General features: G+C 42.3%; 1 protein-coding gene across 4 annotated transcripts in view; it reads left to right on the forward strand.

Annotated features, from left to right (window-relative positions):
- Positions 1-1,243: 1,243 nt before the first annotated feature.
- The window catches only part of POGZ (pogo transposable element derived with ZNF domain), a 51,947-nt gene continuing 35,964 nt past the window's right edge, over positions 1,244-17,226 (forward strand). For all 4 annotated transcript variants that reach the window (XM_032397029.1, XM_032397030.1, XM_032397031.1 and 1 more), the window contains exon 1: positions 1,244-1,416. The gene's annotated coding sequence lies outside the window, so the exon portion shown is untranslated. The remainder of the gene's footprint in view (positions 1,417-17,226) is intronic.

Raw genomic sequence — 17,226 nt, forward strand, 5'->3', positions numbered from 1 at the left:
CAAGTTGAAACCATTCACATGTTCTTGGTATGAAATGAGATGAAGTGGAATGAAAATCGATGGCATCATGTATACACATGTGCATGGGTGCACAATTTGTAATGCCTACTTCCATGGCCTATCTTCAGTCTGGTGGTTTGAATGGAGTGTACATATATAAAAAAATGAATAAATATGGTTCTGAATCTCCCCAGTCATGCACTAAGTACTTTGATTTACATTTGGTTTGGAGCAAATACTTGTGTATTGCTTAGAGAGCAACAATATACTCACATCTCCAAGGAAAATATTACAATATTATCATCAACTCTAGAAGTAAAGAAGGACAAAATTTCTTAGCCACCTGGAAAAGAGGTTACTTTTTGTTTGGGGAAAAATTACAGGTGGATGGTCTTGAATGGACGCATCAATTTCTTTGGGCCTATCCATCTCAGCCTTGATTGGAGCAAAAAGCACAGATGTGGAATCTACAGTTTCTTAGAATTGGGGACCTCTGCTGAGTCTATTGACAATGGCTTCAAAGCAGTTTCCATACATGAATCACTTTAATAAGCAATATATGTGATTTCTTTCCAGAATCCAGAAGCGTTCAGAGTAAAAATGGCTTTTAAAAGTTCTTCACTTAAGGCTACTGCCATAAGACTACTTGGCTGAATGTCTCCTGAGGAAGAGTATGTGCCATTTTGCTGCCTTTGTTCCAATGACAGTTGTTGGTGCCATTGGGCCTCACCATCTGGCTTGTGGCATGAGGTTCCCTTCTTGGTTAGGTACAAGCCTTGAGTGGAAAGTGGGGAGATTCCCAAAATTTCCTTGGAAAGTCCAGGCAAGTGAATTGGGCAATGTTTTCTTTGGAAATCCCATTTTTCTCACCAAAATTTAGATGTTGCTTCTGAAACTAATTATTCTTTATTTCATTTAAAAAAAAAATGTTTTTATTTATTTATTTATTTGCAGGCCCAGACAAACTTGACTAGAAAAGAAGCCCGGGCAGGGGTTAGGATGAGCCCATGACGTGCCACACGCTCCAACCAATTGAAAGGCCACGAGAGGGGGAGGGCGGAAGTGACGAGACGTATCCCTCCGCGGGGCGAGAGGGTCGGTGGGGGGAGTCGGCGTCTCTCTCCCCCGCGCCAGCTCCCGTACACGGAGCCGCATTCCTTGGCCCCCCCACCCCCCTCCCTCGGGGCCCCCCCGCCCCCCTCGGGAAAAAAATCCACCCCAAATCACTCGAACCCGAGGGAGGTTTCCTTTTACCCTCGGGGAGACGAGCTCTCAACGGTTCCCTCTCAGCCGTCTCCCCCAAGCCCCCGTCCCCTCCCCTGCTCCCACCCCCTTCTCCCGGCGCCGGGTGCAAGGTCCCTTTAAGGCGACGGCGCCTTCCTCGGGTCAGACTACCGGCGGCGACGACCACGGGAGGTGAGTGAGGGAGCGGGCGAGCCTTCTCTCTCCCCACCCCCTTCTCCCGGGGGTTCCGTTATCTTTTCGCTCGGCGAGGCGCTCCGAGGCGAGACAATGAGAGGGGGATGGGGCGGGTGCGCGAGGGGTGGGGGCGGGGGCCCGGTGGCGCGCGCCCCCGTCCCCCGCGAGTGGCGGCGAGGCTCGCGGCGGCGGCGGGAGTGGGGTGCGGTGCGCGAGCGCGAGTGTGAGTGCGTGCGCCCCGGGAGCCGCGGGAGCCGCGCAGCGAGCCGGGCCGGGTGGCCCCTGCTTGCCTGCCGGCCGCCCCCGCCCCCCGGCGTCCGCCGCGGCGCGCGCGCGCGCACTCGCGCCCCACGGCCCCGCATACACCCGACGTCCACACGCACGCCCGGCGCGAGGCGTCTCGGAGGAGTGGGCGGGCGCGGGCGCGGGCGCGGGCGGCGGCCCGCGGGGAAGGGGGCGGGGGCGCGGGCGGCTGTGAGACGGCGGGGCGCGGCGGGAGGGGCGGGCGAGGGGGTGAGGCCGCGCCGAGGTGACGTCCCGGGGGGGTAGCGCTCGGTTCTCCCGCCGCGCCCCCGCCGGCGAAGGAGTGGGGCGCTCTTTTTGCGCGCGATGAGGAAAATGAGTGATTGCTGTGCCGCTCCGTTGTGTTATGTAATCTGTGCTTGGTCCGATAGTACATCCTAAGCCTTAGTGCACTGCAGTTAGTTTACAAAGTCTCCTCCCTTGGCCCTAAAATTTCTTTGGGTTGGCGCCGTGATTTATAAGATGGGATGGGGCGGAAAACCTTTATTTTCTGATGATTATATCCTGCCGCGGTGGGCGCCATGTTTATCCTAGGGACTATTTTTTCTAGATTCTCGGCACCTACTGGAAAGGAGTGATGTCGTTGATCCACCTGCTTTTCCTCCTTTCTGCGAGTTGCCCTGATTTCCTCTCCCGTCAGACGCGGGATTCCCCCAGACTGTTAATGACTGGACATATCTCTGCTCACTTTTCTTGGACGTTCTCAGCTCAGAAAAAGGTAGAGCTGAGGAGAGTCTTGGAAGTTAATTAGCCCAATCTCGTTTTCCAGACGGAAATTGGGAAACAGTTGTACCACCTCAGAACAACTGCTTTCCTGTTGGAGATTGTAGCCTAGCCTTCTACACTCCCAGAGAAACGGAGTTTTACTTTCAAAGAAGATTTTCCCATCTAGAGGGAGGGGAAATGGCGGGGGCGGGGAGGGCTGCTTCCTGATGAACGACGTTGAATTTCCAGACCCTGGAACTGGAAACTGGGACTGGGACTGGAAGTTGGACTGTGAATTCAAACTAGTTCGCACAGTCTGTAACTTCGGGATACATAAAAAGTACCTTGGAGATTGCGGAAAGAGCTGTTTTGGGGCCCTCATCCCCAAGTCTCTTTGGGTGGGATAGGGAGTGCCATCTTCTCGACATTGTTAACCTGCAGTCCGGCTGAGGTAACCACATTGAGAATTAACTGGTTTAGTGTAAAAGTGCTCAATATATCATCTTAAAACAATTAAATGGCAATTTATGTCCTTGATTTCCGTCCCCTTCTTAGGGTTGTAACAGTCCTGTTGGTGGTGTATCTCAAACTAAACGAACTAACAGAATGGAGACTCTTGGGATGAACAGGATCTTGTTCGTTTCCACCCCCACCTTGAACCAGTGGTATAATCTAGGAAAGCAGTTCTTTTTTTTTTTTTCTTTTTTAAGATTTTATTTATTTGAGAGAGTGAGCGAGAGAGAGCACGATCAGGGGGTGGAGGGGCAGACGGGGAGGGAGAAGCAGGCTCTGCACTGAGCAGGAAGCTGGGGTTCGATCCCAGGGCCCTGGGATCATGACCTCAGCTGAAGGCAGACGCTTAACTGAGCGACCCAGGCGCCCCTGAAAGCAGTTCTTAAAATGTGGCCCGCTGACCTCTGGGGATCCTTCAGCCCTTTCAGGGGAGCTGAGAGGTCATAACTGTTTTCAAAATAGAAAATGTTAAGATGCTATTTATCTTTTTTCCAGTGATATTTGCATCAATGGTCCAAAAGCAAAGCTGGGTAATAATACTGGTGGTGCCTTAGCACAAAGCAAGGCAGTTGCCTGAAACACCATGTGAGAATGTCCTTGTTGAAGCAGTAAAAATGATTTTTACTAAAGCTCAACCCTTGAGTAGATGGGTTTTTTTTGTCTGTTGTTTTGTTTTTTAATTTTTAAGAATCTGACCAAATGGGAAGGATGCATAAAGCGCTTTTGCTGCCTAAGGAGGTATGATCCTTCTTATAATGAAAAGCACTTGTGAGATTGAGTTATGAGCTGCTTGTTTCTTTTTTTTTTTTTTTTTTTAGATTTTATTTATTTGACAGAGACACAGTGAGAGAGGGAACACAAGCAGGGGGGAGGGGGAGAGGGAGGAGCAGGCTCTCCACTTAGCCGGGAGCCCGATGTGAGAGGCTCAATCCTAGGACCTTGGGATCATGACCTGAGCTGAAGGCAGTCACATACCGACTGAGCCACCCAGGCGCCCCATGAGCTGCTTGTTTCATGGAACAGCATTTTTACTTGGAAGAACGACTGACAAACTACAGTTTTTCACACTTTAATGTTTGGCACATATTTTCTTGACAGTGAGGTGAGCCTGTCATTTTGAGGAAAGCAATTGATAGTGTTTGTTACTAATGATAAAAATTTGAGTGAAAATTAGAATTTGTTAAAAGTTGACATCTCAGGTTTGACAGCTTCGCAGTCCTATTAAGCCTTTTCTCAAAACATCAGTGTTAATGACTGTGATTTTTAAATCTTTTTTATATTGTATTTATAATGAAATATGTCAACATTTGGAGGATGGGCATCTCAGTCTGTATTTTCGAAGTGACCAATACATGATGTTTCAAAATCATCATGTTAATGATCCTTTCAGAATGCAAGGTACACCAGTGGATTTTATTTTATTTTATTTTTTAAAGATTTTATTTATTGGGGCGCCTGGGTGGCTCAGTAGTTAAGCATTTGCTTTCCGGCTCAGGTCATGATCCCAGGGTCCCGGGATCGAGCCCTGCATGGGGCTCCCTGCTCAGCGGGAAGTCTGCTTCTCCCTCTCCCACTCCCCTTGCTTGTGTTCTTTCTCTCGCTGTGTCTCTGTCAAATAAATAAAATCTTTAAAAAAAAAAAGGATTTTATTTATTTGTCAGAGAGAGAGGGGGAGAGTGCTAGCACAAGCAGGGGGAGTGGCAGGCAGAGGGAGAGGCAGGCTCCCCAATGAGCAAGGAGCGCATGAGGGGACTCGATGCGGGGACTCGATCCCAGGACTCTGGGATCACTACCTGAGCCGAAGGCAGATGCTTAACCGACTGAGCCACCCAGGTGTTCCTACACCAGTGGATTTTAATGTAACGAAGTAGGAAAAGTTCATTGATAGGGATTCAGATTCCAAGATGCAAGTATTCTTTAAGAAACTACCATTTGTTGGGTTTTAGTATTGTGTCAGTATAGGCAGCTACCTGAAGAGGTTTTTAGAATATTTTTCCCTTTTCCTGCTATCTGTGAGGCCAGATAGTCTATATACTTAACCAAAGCAGCATACAGCAACAGGCGGAATGCATTAAGCAGCTATGAGAATCCCACTGCCTTCTATTAAGCTAGACCTTAAAGATTGATAAAAATGTAAAACAATGTTACTCTCTGATTATTTTGGGGAAAATAGTAACTTTTTTTTTTTTTAAGATTTTATTTATTTATTTGACAGAGAGATAGAGAGCACAAGCAGGCAGAGTGGCAGGGAGAGGGAGAAGCAGACTCCCTGCCGAGCAGGGAGCCGGATGCGGGGCTCGATCCCAGAACTCTGGGATCATGACCTGAGCCGAAGGCTGACACTTAACGACTGAGCCACCCAGGCACCCCGAAAATAGTAACTTTTAATTGAAAATCTTATGTTAACCTGATGGTTTGTTGTTAATTGTATTGATAAGTACTTAACTTTTTTTGTTTTAATGTCTGGTATGTATGGTAAATATCAAAAGGTGTAATCCACATAAATAAAAACTCTTTAAGGTCCTCAATAATTTTAAGACTGTAAGGAGGTCTCAAGAGCAAAAAACTTGGGAATGACTCAGTGTATCCTATGCTTCTGCTTCTGAGATCATCCAGATCTGCCTCCACCATTTAGGAACTGAAGAATTTACAAATATTAGTTGGAGTTAATAAAGGAAGAGGCAGTGGCTTGAGGAAGAATTCTAGAGAAAAAGGTTGATTTGAATCCTGGCCTGGATTACAGTTATCTAGTAACTGTAACCTTGGGCAAGGTACTTAATCTCTCTAAACCTCCTTTTAAAACCTCATCTGGGGGCACCTGGGTGGCTCAGTCGGTTAAGCGGCTGCCTTCGGCCCAGGTCATGATCCCAGGGTCCTGGGATCGAGTCCCACATCGGGCTCCTTGCTCAGCGGGGAACCTGCTTCTCCCTCTCTCTCCCTCTGCTTGTGCTCTCTCTGTCAAATAAATAAAATCTTTAAAAAAAAAAAAAACAAAAAACCTCATCTGTAAAATGTAGTACTTAGTACATACAATTGTGAAAATTCATTGAGATGAGTGTAAATTACATAATAACGTCTGGCAATATCACTGTAAAGTAAAATACATTCCAGGTAATGTTTCAGTCTTTATTCTACATATATGTCTTTTTGTTGAGGGTGGAGATTTCTGATTTAAATTACAAACCCTAGAGCTGGTTGGTGCCTTTGTCATATCAATATGTTAAGATTTTGATAGATTCTTTGGCATTCTGGTTTGTGATATTAAAGCCATATCCACAGAAACATATTTTTACATGTAACTCGGGAGGAGAAAAGGGAAATAAGCTAACATTACTGGTATTTAGCAGAGTTAAATGAAATCAAGGGAGTAGAAATATCATAACAACTGTCAGTGAGGAAAAGCTTTTCGTGGGAAAGGGACTCCTGAATATTTAATCCTTTAAAAATAGGGAATTTACTGCTTACTTTAGTTGTTGTTTTAGTAAAGAGCACATGACTTATATCCGGGTGCTTCTTGATAGATTTGCTGTCTGATAAATTGAAAATATTTTGTGTTTGGGAGTATTAGATTATTAACACTATTAAATAACATTGTGAATATTGTATGTGAGATTTGACAACTATTAGATTCTGTAAGGGATAAAATAGGTCATGCAAAAGACTGGATAAATAAAAGCTCCTTACAGATTTAACAATAATTAGTTTCATAGCCATGTCCTATAGGTTTTTAGTCCTATAGGTTTTCTAAAATTAATCTTTTTTAAAGCCAAAAATTGAGTTAACTTGAAAACAAATGCCAGTTGTTTCGAGGATTGTTTAGTTCTCACCTTGGAATAAGAGTGTATTCTTAAATGTTTTGTTTTTTAAAACATTTTTCCTGTTCCACATGTTCTTTTTATCTTAATTTATGGGTAGGTATATACTAGCAGTGAATTGAAAATGTTAAATTCTGAATTCTTCATTCCTGGTATTTACATCTATGAAAGAACCAGACAAATTAAAGGAATTCAAATCTTCAAGAGCCAAATCTGTCTGGAGAGTTTTGATAGAAAACATGTTTTCTTAATATTATTTGAGATGAGGGTAGGTAAATTTTGCTGTGCATTAAGTACCGCAAAAGTAGACTGATGGGTGTATCTGCTGGATTCTTTTTCTTGCTTTTAAATAACAGGTTGTTTGTAAAGATTTTTTCTATCTTGCTTTTCCATTATGTAGACTTTTACTGATTAGCTAGGACCTGAGTATAGACTACCATATTTACCAACAAGTAAGGTATAATTAATTCACTTCTCTCTAGAAAGATGTATTTGGTATACCCATATTGTGGATGGATAGATGAATGCCAGAGACTTAAAAGGCTCTGGGAATTGCTAATAGTCCTGTGTGAGCTGCAGTGTTGAGTAAAGCCTACTGAGTGCACAAAAATTATGTTGTCAGTATAATTACTGTTATAAAATACAGAAACCAGATAGGTTACCAAGATGTCAAATAAGGGGTTGGATTAATGGAAGATGGCAAAGTTCATCTCCTCCTAGAGTACCTCCTTGGTAGCCCTGCAAAATCCACCTTAGATTCATGTTTTCTTTCTAACATTAATTAACATGTACATTTTAAGAAGCATGTATATACTGGGGCGCCTGGGTGGCTCAGTCGTTAAGCGTCTGCCTTCAGTTCAGGTCATGATCCCAGGGTCCTGGGATTGAGCCCTGCATCGGGCTCCCTGCTCACCGGGAAGCCTGCTTCTCCCTCTCCCAGTCCCCCTGCTTGTGTTCCCTCTCTCGCCGTGTTTCTCTCTGTCAAATAAATAAATAAATAAATATCTTAAAAAAAAAAAAAAAAGCGTGTATATACAATCTATGTGAAAATTGCTCCTAGAAATAAGAATACATTAACAGAAAATTCAGTCAACAAGGTTACCAGTTTTAGTAAATGGCAAAAGATAATGGCAGAATATGGTAGCATAAAAATATCACAACCAAAATGTGAATAGGTAGTTTTTATCCCCAACTTTTTTCTTTTTTTTAAATTTCAACTTTATTGGGCGCCTGGGTGGCTCAGTTGGTTAAGCGACTGCCTTCGGCTCAGGTCATGATCCTGGAGTCCCTGGATGAGTCCTGCATCGGGCTTCCTGCTCGTCAGGGGGTCTGCTTCTCCCTCTGACCCTCCCCCTCTCATGTGCTCTCTCTCATTTCTCTCTCTCTCAAATAAATAAATAAAATCTTTAAAAAAAATAAATAAATTTCAGCTTTATTGAGATATAATTGACAAAATATAAGATATTTAAAGTGTACATTATGGTGATTTAATGTACATTGTGAAAGGATTCCCTCCATCTAATTAATGAACACATTCATCACCTCACATTTTTTGTGTGTGTGAGAACATTTAAGTTCTACTTTCAGCAAATTTTAATTATATGATAGTGTTACCAGTTATAGTCACCGTGTTTTACATTAGATCCTCAGACTTTATTCATCTGATCTCCCCAACCTTTTATTACGAAAATTTCATGCATAGGGGCACCTGGTGGCTCAGTCAGTTAAGCATCTGCCTTCAGCTCAGGTCATGATCACAGCTGCGGTCGAGCCCCGCATCGGGCTCCCTGCTCAGCAGAGAGCCTGCTTCTCCTTCTCCCTCTCCCGCTCCCCACTGCTTGTGCCTTCTCTCTCTCAAATAAATAAAATCTTAAAAAAAAAGAAAAGTTCATGCATGTAAAAGTGAAAGAATACAATACAAGGAGTACCGGCAGTGGACCCATTACCTAGACATGACGTTTTTTAAACGTACTAAGGTCTATAAAAAAATACCAAAATATGCATGTTTCCTAAACCACCTGAAAGTCAGTCATGACACTTCCACTAAATATTTCATGCATTTGCTAAGAATAAATATACCCTCCCGCATAAGTCTAATGTAACTGTTCTTTCTAAGGAAATTTAGAAAGTTATTCCTAGGTGGTCGTGGGGGGAATGGGTGAAATAAGTGAAGGGAATTACAAATACGCTTATCTTGATGAGCACTGGGTAACGTATAGGATTATTGAATCACTATGTTGTACACCTGAAACCAACAGGGTATGTTAACTATACTGGAATTTAGATTTAAAAAATAAAAAAATTTGGGGCGCCTGGGTGGCTCAGTCGGTTAAGCGGCTGCCTTCGGCTCAGGTCATGATCCTGGGGTCCTGGGATCGAGCCCCACGTCCGGCTCTCTGCTCAGCGGAGAGCCTGCTTCTCCCTCTCCCTCTGCCTACTTGTGCTCTCTATCTCTCTGTCAAATAAATAAATAAAATCTTTTAAAAAAATAAATAAATTTAAAAATTAAAATAATAAAAAGTAATTCCCAGGTGTCATCTAGTATCTAATCTATATATTTAAATGTTCCAGTTGTTCCCAGAATGTCATTTATAGCTTTTATATGAACCAAAATCCAATAAAGGTTCACATCTTGAATTTGTAATGGCTCTTTAGTTTCTTTTAATTTAGTTCGGTCTCACTGTGTGTGTGTGTATGTGTGTGTGTGTGTCACATTTTTAAAGAGAACTTGTTACTAGTTTTGTAGAATGCTCTATATTCTGCATTTGTCTGATGATTTCTTTTTTTTTTTTAATGTTTTATTTATTTATTCATGAGAGTCAGAGAGAGAGAGAGAGAGGCAGAGGCAGAGGGAGAAGCAGGCTCCCCGCCCAGCAGGGAGCCCAGTGCGGGACTCGATCCCAGGACCCTGGGATCATGATCTGAGCCACCCAGGCGCCCCTGTCTGATTATTTCTTTAGAGAATGTCCCACCTTCTGGGTTTACGTCATTATTTTCTTACGGTGCTACTTATTCCTATTTTGCTGTTTCCTACAAACTGCAAGTTAAATTTAAATGCTTGATTTGATTAAGGTTAAACATTATCTTTGGTGGCTTGTTTGTTGTTTACAAAAGAACAAGTCACACACCAGTTGGTGACAGGCAGAGTTTGGATTATTGGCTGACATTTTTCTATTTATTTTTTTAAAAGATTTTATTTTATTTATTTGACAGAGAGAGAGATAGCTAGAGAGGGAACACAAGCAGGCGGAGTGGGAGAGGGAGAAGCAGGCTCCTGGCAGAGCAGGGAGCCCGATGCGGGGCTTGATCCCAGGACCTTGGGATCATGACCTGAGCCGAAGGCAGACGCTTAACGACTGAGCCACCCAGCCGCCCCGACGTTTTTCTATTTAAACTTAAGTACTGTCATAACCTTTGGTTTTTGAGATACAGAGCTACCTCTGTAACTTGAAACATAACAATAAGACTTTGAGAAAACGCAGAAATAGGTTTGCTTCATGTCATTTTGGTTCACTGTCCTCTGAGAAAATGATTTGGAAGTTGGACAGGCAAGAAGCGTTGATATATTTAGCAGAAGCAACCCATAGAGGAATTGTAAAGGGGTCAAAACCAGAAATTTTAGGGCACCTGGGTGGCTCAGTCAGTTGAGCGTCCAAGTCTTGGTTTTGGCTCAGGTCATGATCTCGGGGTCCTGGGATCAAGCCCCACATGGGGCTCCATGCTAAGCGAGGAGTCTGGTTGAGATATTCTCTCTCTCTTCCTCTCCCTCTCTCCCCCCTCAAATAAATAAATAGATCTTTTTTAAAAACCCAGACATTTTAGAAATGGAGATTAGATTAAATGATTTTGGGAAATTATTTTCACAAAAATTATTCACTAGTCAATACTAATAACATACTGACAGTTATAAGCATTACTGATAATAAGCATAATCTTAGAAGATTGACATCATGATGCTCCTGTTTTATGAGGAGAAATTAGGTACTTGGGCAAAAAGAAGAATGGCACAGAAGTTGTCAGATGAATACGAAGAGAAAATCAAGTTTCACAGGTAGATGATTATAAGGTGAAACAAACCAGATGCATATGAGCTTTATAAAAATTAAATGTTTTTACTTTGTGAGATGTAACCATCTGAACAATTCATTGGAAACGTATTCTCATTTTCTCTGTTTTTGAGAAGATAGATACTGTAAAAAGAAATGGTAGTTCTTGGGCACCTGGGTGGCTCAGTTGGTTAAGCGACTGCCTTCGGCTCAGGTCATGATCCTGGAGTCCCAGGATCGAGTCCCACATCGGGCTCCCTGCTCGGCGGGGAGTCTGCTTCTCCCTCTGACCCTCCCCCCCTCTCATGTGCTCGCTCGCTCTCATTCTCTCTCTCTCAAATAAATAAATAAAATCTTAAAAAAAAAAAAATGAAATGGTAGTTCTTTATGCATAGGATGTGGGATGATTATTTTGAAATTTTCCCCCTTCAGAGCATGGATTCAGTTTGATCAAGGTTTCTCAATCTTGGCACTATTGACGTTTTAGAGTAGGTAAGTCCCTAGATAATCTGTACATCATGGGATGTTTAATAGCACCCCTGGCCACTACCCATTAGATAAATGCCAGTAGCACTCCCCAATCCCACCTATAGTTATGACTACCAAAAATTTCTCCAGACATTGCCAAATGTCTTTTCAGGGGCAAATTCCCATTTTTGAGTATCACTGAGTTGGATAAAATCCACTGGCATGTGTGAAGATTCCTTAGTAATGTCCTCTGATTTGCTTTCCCTTTATGTAACCCATATACGGCTATTGAACCCAAATTTCTTCTGCAGATAGGCTGCATAGCTTCCGCTGTGCCTGGTATGTGTTGGAGAACAGTGGGGTATGATGAAATTTTTTAGCTCTATTGGAAATTTTATGGAGGGGAGAAATGAGCTCTTCATTTATAAGTTAAAGATACAGGCTTTTTGCTTTATCTAACACCCCTCCCCCCCCATTTCCTTGGAAAGGAAACTTATTGGCTATATAAGCTTATATGCTATAGATAATTTCTGTTAGGAATAGTTGAGATTGATATTTGTTTGATATCTGTGAGGTGATCTATCTTTATCTTGGAATTCAAGAAAAGACTGTCTTTCAAAACATAGTGACTTGCTAAAGAGCTTGATTAAATGTATCCTCTTTGTTAACCTTTGTCCTTACATTTTTTTTTTTAATTTTTTTTTTATTTAAGATGTTATTTATTTATTTGAGAGAGAGATGAGCAGGAGGGGCAGAAGGAAAGGGAGAGAGAATCCCAAGCAGACTCCACATCGAACACATAGCCCGACTTGGGGCCCAATCCCACAACCCTGAGATCACAACCTGACTCGAAACCAAGAGTCTGATGCTTAACCGACTGCTCCACCCAGGTGCCCCATCCTTAAAATTTTTTAACTACAGTTGACCCTTGAACATCGTGTTGGGGGGAATGTTAGGGATATCAACAACCTGCCCCCCCAATCAGAAATCTCCATATAACTTTTGACTTCCCCAAAATTTAACTGCTAATAGTAAGAACTAGGAGAGATAACTTCTTATTTTTTTATTTTTTATTTTTGTTAAAGATTTTATTTATTTATATGAGAGAGAGAGAGCACAAGCAGTGGGGAGGGGTAGACGGAGAAGCAGACTCCCTGCCAAGCAGGGAGCCGGATGTGGGACTTGATCCCAGGACCCTGGGATAATGACCTGAGCCAAAGGCAGACGCTTAACCGACTGAGCCACCCAGGCGTCGGAGAGATCACTTTTTACTGTGATACACAATTTACTGGCGAGAAGGGCTGCTCAAGTGGTGTTTTAAGAGAACACTCGAGCTCATTGCAATAGCAATAGGAGGTCACTACAAAATTAATTGCAGTAGTACAGTGTGTACTACAGTTAATTTTATGCAGTTATTTCATACCGCATCTTTGTTTACATTCTCTCAACTGCAAATGGCACCACGTACAGTCTGTGTGTAAGTTTTGATAAATTTGACTTTTTATAATAGATTTGTTTCTATTTTATGGTAGTAAATGCTAAAATAAACTAGTATCTACATGTTTTTTATGTATTCATGGCATAGCTAACTTTTTCTTAATTTTTTCTATATTTCTAGGTTCTTCAAGTTTTTTTCAAATTGTCACAAATCTCCAAACATTTCCAGTATATTTATTGAAACAAATCTGTTATTAGTGGACCTGCACAGTTCAAACCCATGTTGTTCAAGGGTCAACTGTATATGTAAATTCTCCCAATCAGGAAAATGATCCAGGCTTCTTAAGGGAAGGAAAAGGAGTTTGGAATAGGAGAAGAGTGGAAGTAATGAGAATTTTTTGTTCAATAAATATGTTACAAGACTGAGAAATCTCAAGAAAGAATTTCAGGAGAAAATAGAATTTTGTTTTAAGTTTCTAAGACATATTCTTTGCAGATGTGGAATTTTTCTGCCACATGCTATAGGAGTAAAATTGAAGATAGCTGACTAATAATTGGTGGTTGATAGGGAGATAATTTTATATTTAAAATGAGCTGAAAGGTCCCTGGCATATAGACTGGTCTTGGAATATCATTCCCCACCAGAAGGAATCAGAGCTCTTTAGAGGAATGGCTGATTCTGACCTGGGGCAGGAAATGTATGAGATGAACCTAGAACATCTTGTCTATCACTATCACTGCAAGGGTTTTATCAGACACTACTGAGGGTTCTGTCAGAAGGACTCAGGAGCCAACTGAAGAAGTTCCACTGGCCAAAATAGGACATTTTTGAGTATCAGTAAAAATAACTGCAATGGATCAAAACACATAAATTACGTTTAAAACATGATATCATAAGGGCGCCTGGGTGGCTCAGTTGGTTAAGTGTTGGACTCTTGATTTTGGCTCAGGTCATGATCTTGGGGTTGTGAGATTGAAACCTGCTTAAAATTCTCTCTCCCCCTCTCTCTCTGCCCCTCCCACTCCCTTTCTTAAAATAAAATATATCATAATGATAGTTTAACAACAAGCTTATTGGTCACTTTGGTGAAATGCTATTGAATTACCTTGAAAACTGGTAAAAAGAAGCAGGCAAGATAGAAGAAATCAAGATGGAATACCCACCACTGGGTAACCAAGTAATATGTTTTGCCTTTTTGTTTAATTTTTTTAAAAGTAATCTCTGTCCATCGTGGGGCATGCTCCACTGACTGAGCCAGCCAGGTACCCCTGCGTTTTGGTTTTTTTGTTTTGTTTTGGGTTTGGTTTTAAGATTTATTTATTTTATTTTTAGAGAGTGCGGGGGTGGAGGGTGACAGAGGCAGATCGATAGAGAATCTCAAGCAGACTCCCTGCTGAGTGCAGAGCCAACGTGGGACTGGATCTCACAATCCTGTGATCATGACCTGAGCTGAAATCGAGAGTCAGACACTTAACCGACTGAGCCACCCAGGCACCCCTGCTTTTTGTTCCAGTTAATAAATGAAGAAAGAATGATTTAGAGTGATTAGATCCAGCATTGAACATGCCTCCTGATGGAAGAAAACCTCATCCTTATGAGTAATCTTGGGGGAAAAACATTCAACCTGTATTTATTTATTTATTTATTTATTTAAAGATTTTATTTATTTGAGAGAGAGAATGAGAGAGAGAGCATGAGAGGGGGGAGGGTCAGAGGGAGAAGCAGACTCCCTGCTGAGCAGGCAGCCCGATGCGGGACTCAATCCCGGGACTCCAGGATCATGACCTGAGCCGAAGGCAGTCGCTTAACCAACTGAGCCACCCAGGTGCCCTCAACTTGTATTTAATCATGCCACTAGATCCAACTGTCAATTTCAGGATATCCAGGGGACAGAGGCATGTAAGTGCTATGGGTATGGGATCAACAATATCCAGGTTGTAGAAATTGTAAGAGGTGAGCTGGTTCTTCAACAAGTAAATCGCAAGGAAGGAAAAAAAAAGATAAAGGAAGACCTATAAATTAAAAGATATAAGAAACTTATCAAATAATCATGATATATTTGTACTTTATTTGGATTCTAATTCAAACAAACTTTAAAAATTATGGTATTTGAGAGAATTTGAATTGAATGTTCATATTAAGGGACTATCAATTTTTAGGCATTTAATGGTACTTTTTTGTTTTGTTATATGATCTTTTAAGTCTTCATCTTTTAGAGCTACATACCGAAATACTTATAATAGGGATTAGCTTCAAAATAATACGAAGGAAAGGAGGCATAGATAAAACAAGGACAATTTTGGGTTGATAATTTTTTTTTTTTTAGATTTTATTTATTCACTTGACAGAGAGAGACAGCGAGAGCAGGAACACAAGCAGGGGGAGTGGGAGAGGGAGAAGCGGGCTTCCTGCCGAGCAGGGAGCCCGATGCGGGACTCGATCCCAGGACCCCGGGATCATGACCCGAAGGCAGACGCTTAACAACTGAGCCACCCAGGCGCCCCTGGGTTGATAATTTTTGAATCTGGATGATTGGCTACATCTCTACTTTTGTATTTAATTAGAGTTTTTATCATTTTTTTAAATAAAGATTTTATTTGAGACAGCGAGAAGAGAGAGAGAGTGGGCACGTGCAGGGGGAGAGGCAGACTCCCCGCTGAGCAACGAGCCTGATGTGGGACTCTATCCCAGGACCCCCGGATCATGACCTGAGCTGAAGGCAGCCATTTAACCAGCTGAGCCACCCAGGTGCCCCTATATCTCATTTTTAAAATAGCTGAAAAGAATCACAACAGTCTGGGGCGCCTGGGTGGCTCAGTCATTAAGCGTCTGCCTTCGGCTCAGGTCATGATCCCAGAGTCCTGGGATCGAGCCCCACGTCTGGCGCCCTGTTAGCGGGAAACCTGCTTCTTCCTCTCCCACTCCCCCTGCTTGTGTTCCCTCTCTCGCTGTCTCTGTCAAAAAATAAATAAAATCTTTAAAAAAAAAAATCACAACGGTCTTGATTCAGAGACTCATAATTGTAACATGATGAAAGTTTCCCACTTAACTTGGTTGTAGTATGATTCTCAAATTTGTTGCCCATCCCAAGTTTTCCTCTTGATGAGGCCCTATGTGCTAGCCTTTATTTTCCGAAATTCACTTTTTTACCTGGCAGTTACTCAGAATGAAAATGCCCCTAAATTGAGTAAGAATTGAATTTCAACTTCTTTGTTAATGTGAGAAGTACTAAGCTTGAATACACCTCTAGCAAAACAATAGAGAAGAGAGGGGGAAAAAACCCAGGTTTTTTTTCTCCTTGTGAGAAATTAAGTTAAAGGTTTGGTGTGCAAAGAGGTTAAACATTAGTAGAATGATAGTTTGGGAAGATCCGTACATTGTAGTACTGCATATTGAGTAATTCCTGCCTACTTCGATCAAAAATAGTTGAAAGTTGGGGTGCCTGGATGGCTCAGTCGTTAAGTGTCTGCCTTCAGCTCGGGTCGTGGTCCCAGAGTCTTGGGATCGAGCCCCACATCGGGCTCCCTCCTTGGCGGGAAGCCTCCTTCTCCCTCTCCCCCTCCTTTTGTTCCTGCTCTTGCTAGCTCTCTCTCTGTCAAATAAATAAATAAAATCTTCAAAAAAAAATAGTTGAAAGTTGACTATATGCCATGGATCACTTTTGAAAGACACAGAATGATGGTGTTTCTTTCGTGAGCATCTCGGTAGAGATATTAAATACAGCATTTCATCATATTAATGAAGATTTCTTTTTGATAACTGGAAAACCACAGGAAGGGTACTAAATTTGCATTTTTCATTTTTCAAGTTTGTGAAGTATTTAATTTAGGTGGTTATCTCTATTGTGGTATGGCCCATCTTTTCTTTTTTTTTTTTTTTTTTTTAAAGATTTTATTTATTTATTTGACAGAGAGAGACACAGCGAGAAAGGGAACACAAGCAGGTGGAGTGGGAGAGGGAGAAGCAGGCTTCCCGCCAAGCAGGGAGCCCGATGCGGGGCTCGATCCCAGGACCCTGGGATCATGACCTGAGCCGAAGGCAGATGCTTAACCGACTGCGCCACCCAGGTGCCCCTGGCCCATCTTTTCTTCTTTCTTTTTTAAAGATTTTTATTTATTTGTCAGAGAGAGAGCACAGCAGGGGGAGCAGCAGAGGGAGAGGGAGAAGCAGGCTCCTCACTGAGCAAGGAGTCCGATGTGGGACTCGATCCCAGGACCCTGGGATCAGGACCTGAGCCGAAGGCAGACGCTTAATGACTGAGCCACTCAGGCATCCCTGGTATGGCCCATCTTTTCAACAAAGTTGTTTTTTGACCCTGAACTATATAGATGCTAAAAAGAATGATCATGCTCAGAGATAAGAGTCTAGGTCATAACTGAGGAGTGTTTGAAAAAACTTGGTTTCAGTGTCTTTCAGAGATGTTGGATATAAGTGTGTGAAATATGCTCAGTTAGCAGATTGTTTTTGTTTTTCTTTTTTTTCTTTTTTTCTGGGTTGATAAGCCTTATTGGTTAATTCT

Source organism: Phoca vitulina, unplaced genomic scaffold (assembly GCF_004348235.1).
Source record: "Phoca vitulina isolate PV1807 unplaced genomic scaffold, GSC_HSeal_1.0 scaffold96, whole genome shotgun sequence".
NCBI classification, from domain to species: Eukaryota; Metazoa; Chordata; class Mammalia; order Carnivora; family Phocidae; genus Phoca; species Phoca vitulina.